At 43.2% G+C, this 19,176-nt stretch overlaps 1 long non-coding RNA gene across 1 annotated transcript; it reads left to right on the forward strand.

The window, feature by feature from the left end:
* Nucleotides 1-432: 432 nt before the first annotated feature.
* LOC149979995 (uncharacterized) lies at nt 433-14,779 on the forward strand. The gene is made up of 2 exons (XR_016483656.1): nt 433-614; nt 14,300-14,779. It is a non-coding gene; the product is annotated as an uncharacterized LOC149979995 (long non-coding RNA).
* The last annotated feature ends 4,397 nt before the right edge of the window (nt 14,780-19,176 follow it).

The following is a 19,176-nucleotide window of genomic DNA, read 5'->3' on the forward strand; positions in this document are numbered from 1 at the left end:
TTCCTTGCTCTGCCATGGGTCTCTCGCCCTTCGAGTGTTCCCTGGGATATCAGCCTCCGCTCTTCCCCGAACAAGAGGAGGAAGTCAGCAATCCCTCTGCCCAGATGTTCATCCGCCGCTGTCGCGGTACATGGAAGAGAGCCCGGGCCACTCTGTTGAAGACCACATCCAGGTATAGGCAATAACCGGACCCCTGCGCCACGCTATCGGCTCAGGCAAAGGGTATGGCTCTCCACCCGGGACCTGCCACTCCGGCTGGAGTCCCATAAACTTTCCCCCCATTTCATTGGCCAGTTCCCCATCTCTAGAGTCATTAGCCCCACTGCTGTTCGTCTTGTCCGTATTCTCCGTACTCTCCGCATTCACCCTACTTTCCATGTCTCTAGAATTAAGCCTGTGTCTCACAGCCCTTTGTCTTCTGTTTCCAGGCCCACCCCTCCTCCTCATGTCATCGATGGCCATACGGCGTACACAGTGTGACACCTCCTGAGTGTTCGACCTCAGGGCAGCGGTTTCCAGTACCTGGTTGACTGTCCCGGAGGAGAGGTGCTGGGTACCCGCTAAAGACATCCTGGACCCGGCCCTCACCGCTGACTTTCACCCAGGTCAACCAGGTATGCACCCAGGTAGGATGCCAGGTGGCTCCTCTAGTGGGGGTACTGTCAAGCCCTGATCTATTTCAACCCCCCCCCCCCAGGTGTCGCCCATCTTCCCCATTATCCTCTGTGTATTTATACCTGTGGTCTCTGTTTGTCTGTTGCCAGTTCGTCTTGTTTGTCAAGTCAACCAGAGTTTTTTGTATCAGCTCCTGCTTTTCCCCAGCCTCTCTTTACTTGTCCTCCTCGTTTTGACCCTTGCCTGTCTTGACCCTGTGCCCGCTCACCACTCTGCCTGACCCTGACCCTGTGCCTGCCTGCCGTCCTGTACCTTTGCCCCCCCTCTGGATTACCGACCTCTGCCTGACCTGAGTCTGTCTGCCTGCCATCCTGTACCTTTGCCCCTGTTGCTGTAATAAACATTGTTACTTTAACACGTTCTGCATCTGGGTCTTACCTTTATCCTGATACATAAAATCCATGAAAGATACCAAAAAGTAAACTTTGAAAGTTTCCAGTAATATACCCTCCCTTTGCAACCCTACACAGGATATATGGAGGGAAGGAGGTTGAGGAGGTGAGGGAAGGAGAGGTAATAAGTCCAGAGGAGTGGAGAGAGAGAGAGAAGGTTACACAATATGAATGAATTGCAGAGGTTAGAGGAGAGGTGTTTAGGCCTTATTATGCCCACAGTAACAGAAGAAAACTTATAATTAACCATTTTCTTTTCCAAGGCTTATGAATGATTTGATTTGTAACCAGAAAATGTAATGAAATTAATGAAAATGTAATGAAATTACAATAATGACAGCACATTCACAACTCTCTGGTGTACCCTTAATTCAGTGGTTTAAAAGCCACGTTATCATGGTAACAGCAAAGTCATCGACAAACACTATTGATGCGACCACAACACACTTAGGTCAATTTAGTGTGGACCCTAGATGAGCCTCGCTAAAAAGAATATAGCTAAAGTATAGCTGAGTCTCCCCATGGAAAGATCGAAAGTGTGCTTGCATGCGGACCAGCGGACGGTAATGACAATTAAAAAGGATTGTGCTCGTTTGTCAGAGTCAGAGATAAAGATGCATTACAAGCCAGGCTGACTGACTGGGCTGCTGAGGCCTCTCTCGTCATGTTTTTTTTTCAGTGCCGCCAAGATACACAATTTAATCAATATTTTTTTCTGAACCAGAGAAATGGGAAAAAAAGGCAATTACTGTGGAAGAAAATATGATAAGGAGAAAGAATTGAACCTGGCTGTCAGAAGAAGATGGATTAGTTTTGGTGGATTAGGTAAACCAGACAGTCAGACCAAATCAAATCAAATGTATTTATATAGCCCTTCGTACATCAGCTGATATCTCAAAGTGCTGTACAGAAACCCAGCCTAAAACCCCAAACAGCAAGCAATGCAGGTGTAGAAGCACATACATTATTTTTCATTAGGTTTCAGAAAGAAAAAACCCTCAGTTACCAAAGGTTTTTCATCAACTGATTGTTTACCCTACATGCATATATATATATAGGAGGAAAACAGAGTGATGCATGTTATGTGGAAGCAATCACTATAGAGGGTGAGTCAAGAGGAAAGAGTGAGACATTCAATAGCTCTGCAGTTGGCCAATACTATCCACCCCTTGTCTCTCAGAGCATAATATAGTGTTGGATCAAGACAAAATAGTCCCCCGTTCTAAGATAAAAAACAAATCCCCTGAGAAGATCCATCATATTGATATTCTGTTGCAGTATGTTCACTCCCACACACCCTTTCTACTTGGTTTCCTATAGATCAGAGCGATTGGACAATTTTTCAGTGCTTAAAAGTCTCTGTGCTTCGTATGGCAAGACGTTTTCCTCCATCATGTGAATATTTTTCATAAAGATCACAGTTGATTATGTTCTCTTTCCCAGTGTGATTTCCCATTGTCCAACTGCAGACCGACAACACATCTATTAAGTCTCCTTGGGTTATTCAATGATGATAAGTAGCGATGCAACCCCAGGAGACCGTCCAGCTTCAATCCACTTTTTATACAATACACTCTTAGAAAAAAGGGTTCCAAAAGGGTTCTTCAACAGTCCCCATAGATGACAGAACCCCTTTTGGTTCCAGGTAGAACCCTTTTGGGTTCCATGTAGGGCCCTCTGTGGAAAGGGTTCTACCTGGAACCAAAAAGGGTTCTTTAAAGGGTTTTAGGTTCTAGATAGCAGCTATTTTTACGAGTGTACTTGCCACCATTAAACTTATGCCCCTGGATAACATTATTCCCAGCTCATCTCTTTAGTTTGCACCTCCATTGTGCTGTAATTCCCTTCTCAAGTGTAGCAACGCGCAGCAGAGCCAATTTACTTTGCCTGATATATGCTATTGAAATGCTGTCAGCTTGTACTCTTAAGAAAAAGCGAGTTTGCCCGAGCTTTGCAAGTTGATGATCCATTGCTCAGGAACAAGACAGATTCAGGCCTTTAATCTTTAAAAGGCAACCTACTACTACATTGTTTATCTGTGCGCACTAAAGCTTTGAAAGGAGATATATAACATCTGAATCACAGGAGGTTGAGGGCGCCTTAATTGGGGAGGACAGGCACGTGCCATTATTATGAGCCGTCCTCCCCTCAGCAGCCTTCACTGATCTGAATACACACAGTCCTGAGGTATTGCATTATAGGCCCCACATAGAATTCATGAATATACTGTACTGTAGAATAGAAAACTAGAATCCTTATCATTCAGCCCTCAGAAAGCTGTAACCTACAATATGTCCAAGCCAAGCCAAGCCAAGCCAAGGAGCATCTAAAGAAACCATTTACAATAACAACATTATCAGTTAACCAACGCATGATCCTTATCATCAACCACATATAGAATGGAAATAAAGAAGACACTGCAGAATCCAGGAAGCCAAGGGAAAGTTTAGTCCGGAAAACACTTCTCCCATGCCAGGAGGATGAGCTAATCATCAGAAATCCATTACATCATCACTGTGAGGCCTTCACTTGGTTGATTTGGCTAGGTTGGTGGATAGGAGAGGTCATTAGAACGGATTGATAAGGTGAAAGCATAGATGGCGTACTGCATACACATGCATAATTGTGTTATTTCAATTAATTGGGTGAGAGCCTCCTACAGTGTAGTAGGATTATTATCCTCACCTAGCTGTTGCTATGGTCTGGGAACAAAATGACTCCAATTAGTCAAGGAAATGTCAGGGTTGAGGGTTGATAATCTAACAATGTTTAATTGCTTATTTAAAGCCATGAATTTCATAAAGGTTTCTGCAGCCTGTTTTAAACAAGCTCCAATTACAGCATGCTGTCTAAACTTACCTACTGGGCACAGACGTCAGATCAACGTCTAGTTTTGGTTGACATTTGGTTGAGTTGTCAACTAATGTGAATACAACGTGAAATCAACAAAACATTTCACCATGTCATTGGATTTAGGTTAAAGATGCACTATACAGAAATCGCTCCGCCATTTCTTGGTTGCAAAAATCTCAGGTAGCCCAAAAAGTTATATATTGCAGCTTTAAATGTTTGGGGGAAAGAAAAAAAATCCCTTACGTTGATGACTTTTTTCAAATCCAATCATTTTTCCATGTGTATTCAACGTCATCACATAACATTTTTTTTGGTTGAACTAATGTGGAAACAACATTGATTCAACCAGTTTTTGCCCAGTGAGTACTATCACTTGGTACTATCACTTACTAACTTACAGCTTATTCTGTTGCAATTGTATTGATTCAACGGTATACAATGTGTTCTTGAGCTTCGTTTAATTTGTAATCCTACATTCACTTCACTTTTTTCTCCACAAAATCTAACAGACTTCCGTCACCTGTTCAGTTTAAAATCCATCGTGACAGTCACAAGTTAACTGTGGGTCCTAGGTATCAACGTAGTTTACACTCTGTATATACAGTACCAGTCAAAATATTGGACACACCTACTATTCAAGGGTTTTTCTGTATTTGCACCATTTTCAACATTGTAGAATAATAGTGAAGACATCACAACTATTAAATAACACATATGGAATCATGCAGTAACCAAAAAAGTGTTAAACAAATCAAAATATATTTTATATTTGAGATTCTTCAAAGTAGCCACCCTTTGCCTTGATAACAGCTTTGTATGCCCTTGGCATTCTCTCAACTAGCTTCACCTGGAAAGCTTTTCCAACAGTCTTGAAGGAGTTCCCACATATGCTGAGCAATTGTTGGCTGCTTTTCCTTCACTCTGCGGTCCAACTCATCCCAAACCATCTCAATTGGGTTGAGGTCGGGTGATTGTGGATGCCAGGTCATCTGATGCAGCACTCCATCACTCTCCTTCTTGGTCAAATAGCCCTTATACAGTCAGGAAGTGTGTGTTGGGTCATTGTCCTGTTGAAAAACAAATTATAGTCCCACTAAACCAGATGGGATGGCATATCACTGCAGAATGCTGTGGTAGCCATGCTGGTTAAGTGTGCCTTGAATTCAAAATAAATCACTGACAGTGTCACCAGCAAAGCACCCCCACACCATCACACTTCCTACTCCATGCTTCACGGTGGGAACCACACATGCGGAGATCATCCATTCATCTACTCTTTATCTCACAAAGACAAGGCGGTTGTAACCAAAAATCTAACATTCGGACTCATCGGACCAATGGACAGATTTCCACCTGTCCAATGTCCATTGCTTGTGTTTCTTGGCCCAAGCAAGTCTCTTCTTATTATTGGTATCCTTTAGTAGTGGTTAATTGCAGCAATTCGACCATGAAGGCCTGATACACGCAGTCTCCTCTGAACAACTTCAGGCGCCGAAAGAGATGGCCGCCTCGCTTCGCGTTCCTAGGAAACGATGCAGTATTTTTTCTTTTATGTGTTATTTTTTACATTGGTACCCCAGGTAATATTAGGTTTTGTTACATACAGTAGGGAGGAACTATTGCATATAAGAGCAACGTCAACTCACCATCATTACGACCAGGAATAAGACTTTCCCGAAGCGGATCCTCTGTTTTGCCCACCACGGAGGACAATGGATCGGATCCCAGCCGGCGAACAAAAACAACGACGACGTAAAAAATGCAGACGAAGCGGTCTTCTGGTCAGGCTCCAGAGACGGGCACATCGTGCACCGCTCCCAAGCATAATACTCGCCAATGTCCAGTCTCTTGACAACAAGGTAGATGAATCTGAGCAAGGGTAGCATTCCAGAGAGACATAAGATGTTGTGGATCTTAATGTTTTTCCTCATAATCCTGAACTATCGGACCACCATTTTATTACGTTTGCAATTGCAACAAATAATCTGCTCAGACCCCAACCAAGGAGCATCAAAAGCCGTGCTATAAATTCACAGACAACACAAAGATTCCTTGATGCCCTTCCAGACTCCCTATGCCTACCCAAGGACGTCAGAGGCCAAAAATCAGTTAACAACCTAACTGAGGAACTCAATTTAACCTTGCGCAATACCCTAGATGTAGTTGCACCCCTAAAAATTTAAATCATTTCTCATAGGAAACTAGCTCCCTGGTATACAGAAAATACCCGAGCTCTGAAGCAAGCTTCCAGAAAATTGGAACGGAAATGGTGTCACAACAAACTGTAAGTCTTCCAAATATCTTGGAAAGACAGTACCGTGCAGTATCGAAGAGCCCTCACTGCTGCTCAATCATCCTATTTTTCCAACTTAATTGAGGAAAATAAGAACAATCCAAAATTCCTTTTTGATACTGTCGCAAAGCTAACTAAAAAGCAGCATTCCCCAAGAGAGGATGGCTTTCACTTCAGCAGTAATAAATTTATGAACTTCTTTGAGGAAAAGATCATGATTATTAGAAAGCAAATTACGGACTCCGTAAATCTGTGTATTCCTTCAAAGCTCAGTTGTCCTGAGTCTGCACAACTCTGCCAGGACATAGGATCAAGAGAGACACTCAAGTGTTTTAGTACTATATCTCTTGACACAATGATGAAAATAATCATGGCCTCTTAACCTTCAAGCTGCATACTGGACCCTTTTCCAACTAAACTACTGAAAGAGCTGCTTCCTGTGCTTGGCCCTCCTATGTTGAACATAATAAACGTCTCTCTATCCACCGGATGTGTACCAAACTCACTAAAAGTGGCAGTAATAAAGCCTCTCTTGAAAAAGCCAAACCTTGACCCAGAAAAAAAAAAAACAACTAATCGGCCTATATCGAATCTTCCATTCCTCTCAACATTTTTAGAAAAGGCTGTTGCGCAGCAACTCACTGCCTTCCTGAAGACAAACAATACGAAATGCTTCAGTCTGGTTTTAGACTCCATCATAGCGCTGAGACTGCACTTGTGAAGGTGGTAAATTACCTTTTAATGGCATCAGACCGAGGCTCTGCATCTGTCCTTGTGCTCCTAGACCTTAGTGCTGCTTTTGATACCATCGATCACCTCATTCTTTTCAAATCAAATCAAATTGTATTTGTCACATACACATGGTTAGCAGATGTTAATGCGAGTGTAGCGAAATGCTTGTGCTTCTAGTTCCGACAATGCAGTAATAACCAACGAGTAATCTAGCTAACAATTCCAAAACTACTACCTTATACACACAAGTGTAAAGGGATAAAGAATATGTACATAAAGATATATGAATGAGTGATGGTACAGAGCGGCATAGGCAAGATGCAGTAGATGGTATCGAGTACAGTATATACATATGAGATGACTATGTAAACAAAGTGGCATAGTTTAAAGTGGCTAGTGATACATGTATTACATAAAGATGCAGTAGATGATATAGAGTACAGTATATACGTATACATATGAGATAAATCATGTAGGGTATGTAAACATTATATTAAGTAGCATTGTTTAAAGTGGCTAGTGATATATTTTACATCAATTCCCATCAATTCCCATTATTAAAGTGGCTGGAGTTGATTCAGTGTGTTGGCAGCAGCCACTCAATGTTAGTGGTGGCTGTTTAACAGTCTGATGGCCTTGAGATAGAAGCTGTTTTTCAGTCTCTCGGTCCCAGCTTTGATGCACCTGTACTGACCTCGCCTTCTGGATGATAGCGGGGTGAACAGGCAGTGCCTCGGGTGGTTGTTGTCCTTTATGATCTTTATGGTCTTCCTGTGACATCCGGTGGTGTAGGTGTCCATGGAGGACAGGTAGTTTACCCCCGGTGATGCGTTGTGCAGACCTCACTACCCTCTGGAGAGCCTTACGGTTGTGGGCGGAGCAGTTGCCGTATCAGGCGGTGATACAGCCCGACAGGATGCTCTCGATTGTGCATCTGTAGAAGTTTGTGAGTGCTTTTGGTGACAAGCCGAATTTCTTCAGCCTCCTGAGGTCCACTACTGTTCCATCGATGTGGATTGGGGGGTGTTCCCTCTGCTGTTTCCTGAAGTCCACAATCATCTCCTTAGTTTTGTTGACGTTGAGTGTGAGGTTATTTTCCTGACACCACACACCGAGGGCCCTCACCTTCTCCCTGTAGGCCGTCTCGTCGTTGTTGGTAATCAAGCCTACCACTGTTGTGTCGTCCGCAAACTTGATGATTGAGTTGGAGGCGTGCGTGGCCACGCAGTCGTGGGTGAACAGGGAGTACAGGAGAGGGCTCAGAACGCACCCTTGTGGGGCCCCAGTGTTGAGGATCAGCGGGGTGGAGATGTTGTTACCTACCCTCACCACCTGGGGGTGGCCTGTCAGGAAGTCCAGTACCCAGTTGCACAGGACGAGTTTGGAGGGTACTATGGTGTTAAATGCTGAGCTGTAGTCGATGAACAGCATTCTCACATAGGTATTCCTCTTGTCCAGATGGGTTAGGGCAGTGTGCAGTGTGGTTGAGATTGCATCGTCTGTGGACCTATTTGGGCGGTAAGCAAATTGGAGTGGGTCTAGGGTGTCAGGTAGGGTGGAGGTGATATGGTCCTTGACTAGTCTCTCAAAGCACTTCATGATGACGGAAGTGAGTGCTACGGGGCGGTAGTCGTTTAGCTCAGTTACCGTAGCTTTCTTGGGAACAGGAACAATGGAGGCCCTCTTGAAGCATGTGGGAACAGCAGACTAAGATAGGGATTGATTGAATATGTCCGTAAACACACCAGCCAGCTGGTCTGCGCATGCTCTGAGGGTGCGGCTGGGGATGCCGTCTGGGCCTGCAGCCTTGCGAGGGTTAACACGCTTAAATGTTTTGGTTGCGGGCCGTGTCAGTGGCACTGTATTGTCCTCAAAGCGGGCAAAAAAGTTAATTAGTCTGTCTGGGAGCAAGACATCCTGGTCCGTGACTGGGCTGGTTTTCTTTTTGTAATCTGTGATTGACTGTAGACCCTGCTACATACCTCTTGTGTCTGAGCCGTTGAATTGTGATTCTACTTTATCTCTATACTGACGCTTAGCTTGTTTGATTGCCTTGCAGAGGGAATAGCTACACTGTTTGTATTCGGTCATGTTTCCGGTCACCTTGCCCTGATTAAAAGCAGTGGTTCGCGCTTTCAGTTTCACGTGAATACTGCCATCAATCCACGGTTTCTGGTTTGGGAATGTTTTAATCGTTGCTATGGGAACGACATCTTCAATGCACGTTCTAATGAACTCGCTCACCGAATCAGCGTATTCGTCAATGTTGTTGTTTGACGCAATACGAAACCTATCCCAGTCCACGTGATGGAATCAGATTGGTCGGACCAGCGTTGAACTGACCTCAGCGTGGGAGCTTCTTGTTTTAGCTTCTGTATGTAGGCATGGAGTCGTGGTCAGCTTTTCCAAAAGGAGGGCGGGGGAGGGCCTTATATGCGTTGCGGAAGTTAGAATAGCAATGATCCAAGGTTTTACCAGCCCTGGTTGCGCAATCGATATGCTTATAGAATTTAGGGAGTCTTGTTTTCAGATTGGCCTTGTTAAAATCCCCAGCTACAATGAATGCAGCCTCAGGATATTTGGATTCCATTTTGCAAAGAGTCAAATAAAGTTTGTTCAGAGCCATCGATGTGTTTGCTTGGGGGGAGAATTCCCTTGGTAGATAATGCGGTCAACATACGCCCCCGCCCCTCTTCTTACCAGAAAGATGTTTGTTTCTGTCGGCGCGATGCGTGGAGAAACCAGCTGGCTGCACCGACTCCGATAGCGTCTCTCGAGTGAGCCATGTTTCCGTGAAGCAAAGAACGTTACAGTCTCTGATGTCCCTCTGGAATGCTACCCTTGCTCGGATTTCATGAACCTTGTTGTCAAGAGACTGGACATTGGCTAGGGAGTGGTGCGCGATGTGCCCGTCTCCGGAGTCTGACCAGAAGACCGCTTCGTTTCCCTCTTATCCCTCTAGTGGTGTGGGGGCTGTGCTTTGGCAAAGTGGGTGGGGTTATATCCTTCCTGTTTGGCCCTGTCCGGGGGTATCATCGGACGGGGCCACAGTGTCTCCCACCCCTCCTGTCTCAGCCTCCAGTATTTATGCTGCAGTAGTTTGTGTCAGCTAGGGTCAGTTTGTTATATCTGGAGTACTTCTCCTGTCCTATCCGGTGTCTTGTGTGAATTTAAGTATGCTCTCTCTAAATATCTCTTTCTCTCTTTCTTTCTCTCTCTCGGAGGACCTGAGCCCTAGGACCATGCCTCAGGACTACCTGGCATGATGACTCCTTGCTGTCCCCAGTCCACCTGGCCGTGTTTCAACTGTTCTGCCTGTGATTATTATTGTTTGACCATGCTGGTCATTTATGAACATTTGAACATCTTGGCCATGTTCTGTTATAATCTCCACCCGGCACAGCCAGAAGAGGACTGGCCCCCCCACATAGCCTGGTTCCTCTCTAGGTTTCTTCCTAGGTTTTGGCCTTTCTAGGGAGTTTTTCCTAGCCACCGTGCTTCTACACCTGCATTGCTTGTTGTTTGGGGTTTTAGGCTGGGTTTCTGTACAGCACTTTGAGATATCAGCTGATGTACGAAGGGCTATATAAAAACATTTGATTTGAAGATATTTAATGTTCTTTGCTTCACGTTCTTTGCTTCAATGTTCTTTGCTTCACGGAAACATGTCTCACACGAGACACGCTATCGGAGTCAGTACAGCCAGCTGGTTTCTTCACGCATCGCGCCGACAGAAACAAGCATCTTTCTGGTAAGAAGAAGAGCGGGGGGGGGGGAGGGGGTATGCCTTATGATTAACGAGACGTGGTGTGATCATAACAACAGAGAGGAACTCAAGTCCTTCTGTTCACCGGACTTAGAATTCCAATCAAATGTTATTATTTACCAAGAGATTATTTTCGATTATGATCACAGCTGCATATATTCCCCCCCAAGCAGACACATCGATGGCCCTGAACGAACTTCATTTGACTCTATGTAAACTGGAAACCACATATCCTGATGTTGCATTCATTGTAGCTGGGGATTTTAACAAGGCCAATCTGAAAACAAGACTCCCTAAATTCTATCAGCATATCGATTGTGCAACCAGGGCTGGTAAAACCCTGGATCATTGTTATTCTAACTTTCGCGATGCATATTAGGCCCTCCCCAGGCCTCCCTTTGGAAAAGCTGACCACGACCATTTTGTTGCTTCCAGCCTATAGACAGAGACTAAAACAGGAAGCTCCTACACTCAGGTCTGTTCAACGCTGGTCCGACCAATCTGATTCCACACTTCAAGATTGCTTCGATCAAGTGGACTGGGATATGTTCCACATTGCGTCAAACAACAACATTGACAAATACGCTGACTCGGTGAGCGAGTTTATTAGCAAGTGCACCGGCGTTGTCGTACCCACAGCAACTATTAAAACATTCCCAAACCAGAAACCGTGGATTGATGGCAACATTCACGCAAAACTGAAAGCGCGAACCACTGCTTTTAATCAGGGCAAGGTGACCGGAAACATGACCGAATACAAACAGTGTAGCTATTCCCTCCGCAAGGCAATCAAACAAGCTAAGCGTCAGTATAGAGACAAAGTAGAGTCACAATTCAACGGCTCAGACACAAGAGGTATGTGGCAGGGTCTACAGTCAATCGGAGATTACAAAAAGAGAAACAGCCCCGTTGCGGACCAGGATGTCTTGCTCCCAGACAGACTAAACAACTTCTTTGCCCGCTTTGAGGACAATACAGTGCCACTGACACGGCCCGCTACCAAAACCTGTGGACTCTCCTTCACTGCAGCTGATGTGAGTAAAACATTTAAGCGTGTTAACCCTCGCAAGGCTGCAGGCCCAGACGTTATCCCCAGCCGCGTCCTCAGAGCATGCGCAGACCAGCTGGCTGGTGTGTTTACAGATATATTCAATCAATCCTTATCCCAGTCTGCTGTCCCCACATGCTTCAAGAGGGCCACCATTGTTCCTGTTCCCAAGAAAGCTACGGTAACTGAGCTAAACGACTACCGCCATGTAGCACTCACTTCCGTCATCATGAAGTGCTTTGAGAGACTAGTCAAGGACCATATCACCTCCACCCTACCTGACACCCTAGACCCACTCCAACCACCCCAATAGGTCCACAGACAACGCAATCGCAACCACACTGCACACTGCCCTAACCCATCTGGACAAGAGGAATACCTATGTGAGAATGCTGTTCATCGACTACAGCTCAGCTGTGTTTGGAGGGTACCATAGGGTCTCGACCCCACCCTGTGCAACTGGGTACTGGACTTCCTGATGGGCCGCCCCCAGGTGGTGAGGGTAGGTAATAACATCTCCACTCCGCTGATCCTCAAGACTGGGGCCTCACAAGGGTGCATTCTGAGCCCTCTCCAGCACTCCCTGTTCCCCCACGACTACGTGGCCATGCCCGCCTCCAACTCAATCATCAAGTCTGCAGACGACATTACAGTGGTAGACTTGATTACCAACAACGACGAGACGGCCTACAGGGAGGAGGTGAGGGCCCTCGGAGTGTGGTGTCAGGAAAATATTCTCACACTCAACGTCAACAAAACAAAGGAGATGATTGTGGACTTCAGGAAACAGCAGAGGGAGCACCCGCCTATCTACATCAACAGGACAGTAGTGGAGAGGGTAGTAAGTTTTAAGTTCCTCGGCGTACACATCATGGACAAACTGAATTGGTCCTCCCACACAGACAGCGTTGTGAAGAAGGCGCAGCAGCGCCTCTTCAACCTCAGGAGGCTGAAGAATTTTGGCTTGTCACCAAAAGCACTCAAAAGCACAATCGAGAGCATCCTGTTGTTACGTTCCCCAGTTTATGTGTTGTAGTTTGTGTATTTGCATGTGTTTTATTTCAGGAAATGGCTTCCAGAAATCCCTCAAGCAGCTGATTGGTCCACTCCAGGGCTAATTGGAGCGCTGACCCCGCCCCCTCGTCAAGACACAGCTGTCTCCAGTTACATTCATTCTGAAGCTATATAAAAGCCAGTGTTCTGTTCAGGAGAGAGAGATTTTGGAGGTAGGGATTACTGAGAGAGATTTGCTGGGAGGTCATTGCAAAGCGATTGTTTGTGATAGAGATTTTGCTGAGGTCATTGCAGAGCGATTGTTTGTGATAGAGAGATTTGCTTGGAGGTCATTGCAGAGAGATTTTGCTAGAGGTTGATTTTGCTGGGAGTTCATTGCTGAGAGTTGGTATGTTCTGTGAGTTTGTTGCTCAGGTAGAGCTTATTTGATGTCCTTTGTTTCTTAGTTTGTGAAATTGTTTAATATTTTCTTTCATTTGTTCCCAGGGGGGAAGGGGAAGGCACCTTGGGAGTGTTTAGGCAAGAGGCCCGCGGGCATACATATACCCGTAGTATATTCACTGTCTAGGCACACTAGGTAAGACCTGGGCGGACCACCCCCTGTATTTTGGTTAGGGCACCAGGTGGTGCTAAATTAGGTAAGTAGTGGGTAGGCAGGTAAGATAAGGGGGGGGGGGGGGTTCAGATTTACTTTCTTTGCTTTGGTTCCGTCCAGACCCTTTTCCCCATATTACCGTGTAAAGGAATAAAGTCCTTGTAAACGGTACCACATTCTGCCTGTTGTCATCCTTACTTGCACCTACAGTCCATACCTCTTTCACTTCACGGAGAGTTTAGTTGTAGCAGGGTGTTGCGTTCCCTCTTCATAGAGGCGTGCGTAACACTGTCGGGCTGTATCACCGCCTGGTACGGCTACTGCTCCGCCCACAACCGTAAGGCTCTCCAGAGGGTAGTGAGGTCTGCACAACGCATCACCGGGGGCAAACTACCAGCCCTCCAGGACACCTACACCACCCGATGTTACAGGAAGGCCATAAAGATCATCAAGGACAACAACCACCCGAGCCACTGGCTGTTCACTATGCTATCATCCAGAAGGTGAGGTCAGTACAGGTGCATCAAAGCAGGGACCGAGAGACTGAAACAGTTTCTATCCCAAGGCCATCAGACTGTTAAACATCACCACTAACATTGAGTGGCTGCTGCCAACATACTGACTCAACTCCAGCCACTTTAACAATGTAAAAATTGATGGAAAAATGTATCACTAGCCACTTTAAACAATGCCACTTCATATGTTTACATACCCTACATTACTCATCTCATATGTATTTACTGTACTCTATACCATCTACTGCATCTTGCCTATGCCGTTCTGTACCATCACTCCTTCATATATTTTTATGTACATACTCTTCATTCCTTTACACTTGTGTGTATAAGGTAGTTGTTGTGAAATTGATAGGTTAGATTACTGACTGAAATCTCTTGTTCTCTCTCTGTATTCTCTCTTTCTGCATGGCCAGGGGGAGAGTCTCTGCCAGGAATGTACGACCTGAGATAACAGAACCTGGGTGTGAGAGAGGAGGAAGCCACGATCTACACCCAGAAAGGGCCATGTCATGACAGTGTTGTCACGGATCCCTCCATAACTTTCATCTCGCACACCTGTCCCCTATTCCCACTGATTAGTATTTGTAGATATGTGGCCTTTTGGTTTCCATGGTCTTGTCGATTATTGTTCCAATGTCCATTCGTCGTGTGAGTATCTGTGCTGTGTTTTGGCTTTCGTGCCATTTGTATTGCGCAGGTGATTACAGGTCTCGTCCCATATAGTATCATTGTGTATGGGTATGTTATGGGTCTCGCTCCGGTGTATTTATTCGAGGTACTCGCTCTTTTGTTTGGGTTTCAACCCTGTTTTGTATACGTGTTTGTTTGGTCTTCGTCTCTGTGCCTTTACATGGCACGCTGTAATTTGGGTCAATAAAAAAACCTATTACGTATTCCTGCGCCTGTCTCCCGATCCCTTTATACCAACTTGACAAGTGTAAATGACTATTGTAGCTGGAGATGGCTGTTTTTTATGGAATATCTACACTAGAGGCCCATTATCAGCAACCATCACTCATGTCTTCCAATGGCACGTTGTGTTAGCTAATCCAAGTTTATAATTTTAAAAGGCTAATTGATCATTAGAAAACCCTTTTGCAATTATGTTAGCACAGCTGAAAACTGTTGTCCTAATTAAAGAAGCAATAAAACTGGCCTTCTTTAGACTAGTTGAGTATCTGGAGCGTCAGCATTTGTAGGTTCGATTACAGGCTCAAAATGGCTAGAAACAAAACTTTCTTCTGAAACTCATCAGTCTACTCTTGTTCTGAGAAATTAAGGCTATTCCATGCGAGGAAATTGTCAAACTGAAGATCTCATACAATGCTGTGTACTACTCCCTTCACAGAACAGCGCAAACTCTCTAACCAGAATAGAAAGAAGAGTGGGAGGCCCCGGTGCACAACTGAACAAGAAGACAAGTACATTAGTGTCTAGTTTGAGAAACAGACAAGTCCTCAACTGGCAGCTTTATTAAATAGTACCTGCAAAACACCAGTCTCAATGTCAACAGTGAAGAGGTGACTCCGGGATGCTGGTCTTCTAGGCAGAGTTCCTCTGTCCAGTGTCTGTTCTTTTGCCCATCTTAATCTTTTCATTTTATTGGCCAGTTTGAGGTATGGCCTTTTCTTTGAAACTCTGCCTAGAAGGCCAGCATACCGAAGACTGGTGCTTTTGATTCGATTGATTAACTTTAGTTTATTTAGTAAATATTTTATTAACTCTATTTTTTTAACTGCATTGTTGGTTAAGGAAATGTATGTAAGCATGTCACTATACCTGTTTGATTTACTATTTTGATTGCCAGTTTTTTTTTTTTTTTCACTAAATATAAATTGTGAGCAATAATACCAAAGCACAGTTTACATTGTTTAAGGGATATATCAGTATATCAATAGGAGACACCATATTTCTCTTTATTCTCAGCCAGGGGGCAGAAGAATCATGTCTAAACAAATGTAGGATGGTGGCAATATGCTAGTTCCTGGAAATAACATTTAAAGATTGGTACGGATCGTCCTCCTACATCTTTCCCTCTTTGCACGTTTGTTCATTTTAATCCGTGATTGTTTACCTTGCATTATACATGTTGAAACCACACTATGGATTTCATCCCAATGGCCAGAAAGGGGAGCCATGGGAAGCATTGGTTATAGATATTCTTCCGTGGCAATATTTTCATCCTTTTCTGAGGTTGAATTGATTTGAGCGTTCTGTTAAAGAGTCTGGCAACGGGTTTATCTAAAGAAGGAAATATATCTCCTCTCAAATATTTAAAATGGGAAAAGATTCTGATTCCATAAGTAGAGATGGAGTCCTCCATCGGGGCCTTTAGATTCATTTTATAACTTGAGATGAAGCTGAATTTATCTAGGATCTCCAATGCGTTTGGGAGCGATTGAGATACATTGTCTTGATATAGTAAAATATTGTCTGCGTATAATGAGATGAAGTGATCAGTACATTTTAGAGAAATATGTGTTATTGACAAATTGCCTGGGCCAGAGGTTCCATGGATAATAAAAACTATGGCTGAGGGATTGAAATTAATGAAATTGGAGCCAATTCCCATATGTCAAAGTCTTGCACCGTTTCTGTAGACCATCCATCCATACGCTTGAAATACAAACCAATATGGATATTCATGAGTAGAAATAAAGAATGAAAGAGCTATGTAAACCCTTTGCCCTCCTGTGTAAACAAAGATTTCTACTTAACCATTGAAGTTGGTGGATTCAATTCTATGTAATGGTAATGAGCCATGCAATGTAAACCCCACTAAGGAGAAATATTAAGCCTCCCCAGAGAATGGATTATATCACAATATATAACATGGTCACTAAAACAAAAGCAATTAAAAATGTTATCTACTTCTGCGGCCTCATTAAATAAGTTGCCTAAAATAGCAAATTAAGTCAGATACAGAGACAGGCGTTTAGAGTCAATTGTTTTTCCAAGCTTAGTTAGTTTGAAAAATATATTTGAACCTAAACGTGTTAAATACCTAAAGAGCTCTAAACACCTTTTGAATGTCAAATTGAACAACAGGTAAATATAATGTCTGGTTTCTAAGAGTCCACAATTATATACCAACAGTAGTAATATAAATAGATGTCTTACATCTATCTGCTGAGAGATGAAATAGCCAGGGAAAACCAATCATCGTTCCTTCTCATTCCGGTCCCACTGAGAGTGGGCCACTTGATTAACATTGCATTAGGCTTTGTTACAAATCTCTTTTCAATGATTGAACTCGAGGATAAATTAGAACTAGAATGAGGGATGAATGGACACTCAAGGAGACAGAGATAATGGTTAATTATTGATGAAAGTCTGACATGACCGGTCACATCTCTCAGTGTATTTAAATGAGCAATCCTCATCTAAATGCAATGTCATTACCTCAGAGGAATACATTACAGTGAAATAGTCAAATGTAATGGTTAAATAAGATAATCACTGCATTTGAGGATTTCATCAGATTATTTGTTGTGGTATAAGGCAGTCTACAGCACTGTATATTGATTGATATGATTGCAAATCTAAGCTTGATGTCAGGCAGTGTTACAGTGCAAAATCTTATCTAAATATAATGAGCATAATGCCTTCAAACAGATAGCTAGAAAGATAACTATATAAAGGAAAATACATTAGAGAACCATAACCTTTAACAAGGACCTTGAAAGCACATCCCTTCTGGCATGCTATATCTTATTGTACGTACTTATTGCTGTTACTTCTGGCATGCTATATCTTATTGTACGTACTTATTGCTGTTACTTCTGGCATGCTATATCTTATTGTACGTACTTATTGCTGTTACTTCTGGCATGCTATATCTTATTGTACGTACTTATTGCTGTTACTTCTGGCATGCTATATCTTATTGTACGTACTTATTGCTGTTACTTCTGGCATGCTATATCTTATTGTACGTACTTATTGCTGTTACTTCTGGCATGCTATATCTTATTGTACGTACTTATTGCTGTTACTTCTGGCATGCTATATCTTATTGTACCTACTTATTGCTGTTACTTCTGGCATGCTATATCTTATTGTACGTACTTATTGCGGTTACTTCTGGCATGCTATATCTTATTGTACGTACTTATTGCGGTTACTTCTGGCATGCTATATCTTATTGTACGTACTTATTGCTGTTACTTCTGGCATGCTATATCTTATTGTACGTACTTATTGCTGTTACTTCTGGCATGCTATATCTTATTGTACGTACTTATTGCTGTTACTTCTGGCATGCTATATCTTATTGTACGTACTTATTGCTGTTACTTCTGGCATGCTATATCTTATTGTACGTACTTATTTCTGTTACTTCTGGCATGCTATATCTTATTGTACGTACTTATTGCTGTTACTTCTGGCATGCTATATCTTATTGTACCTACTTATTGCTGTTACTTCTGGCATGCTATATCTTATTGTACGTACTTATTGCGGTTACTTCTGGCATGCTATATCTTATTGTACGTACTTATTGCTGTTACTTCTGGCATGCTATATCTTATTGTACGTACTTATTGCTGTTACTTCTGGCATGCTATATCTTATTGTACGTACTTATTGCGGTTACTTCTGGCATGCTATATCTTATTGTACGTACTTATTGCTGTTACTTCTGGCATGCTATATCTTATTGTACGTACTTATTGCTGTTACTTCTGGCATGCTATATCTTATTGTACGTACTTATTGCTGTTACTTCTGGCATGCTATATCTTATTGTACGTACTTATTTCTGTTACTTCTGGCATGCTATATCTTATTGTACGTACTTATTGCTGTTACTTCTGGCATGCTATATCTTATTGTACCTACTTATTGCTGTTACTTCTGGCATGCTATATCTTATTGTACGTACTTATTGCGGTTACTTCTGGCATGCTATATCTTATTGTACGTACTTATTGCTGTTACTTCTGGCATGCTATATCTTATTGTACGTACTTATTGCTGTTACTTCTGGCATGCTATATCTTATTGTACGTACTTATTGCGGTTACTTCTGGCATGCTATATCTTATTGTACGTACTTATTGCTGTTACTTCTGGCATGCTATATCTTATTGTACGTACTTATTGCTGTTACTTCTGGCATGCTATATCTTATTGTACGTACTTATTGCTGTTACTTCTGGCATGCTATATCTTATTGTACGTACTTATTGCTGTTACTTCTGGCATGCTATATCTTATTGTACGTACTTATTGCTGTTACTTCTGGCATGCTATATCTTATTGTACCTACTTATTGCTGTTACTTCTG

Source organism: Oncorhynchus mykiss, chromosome 10 (assembly GCF_057628025.1).
Source record: "Oncorhynchus mykiss isolate SJ-2025 chromosome 10, ASM5762802v1, whole genome shotgun sequence".
Taxonomy (NCBI): Eukaryota; Metazoa; Chordata; class Actinopteri; order Salmoniformes; family Salmonidae; genus Oncorhynchus; species Oncorhynchus mykiss.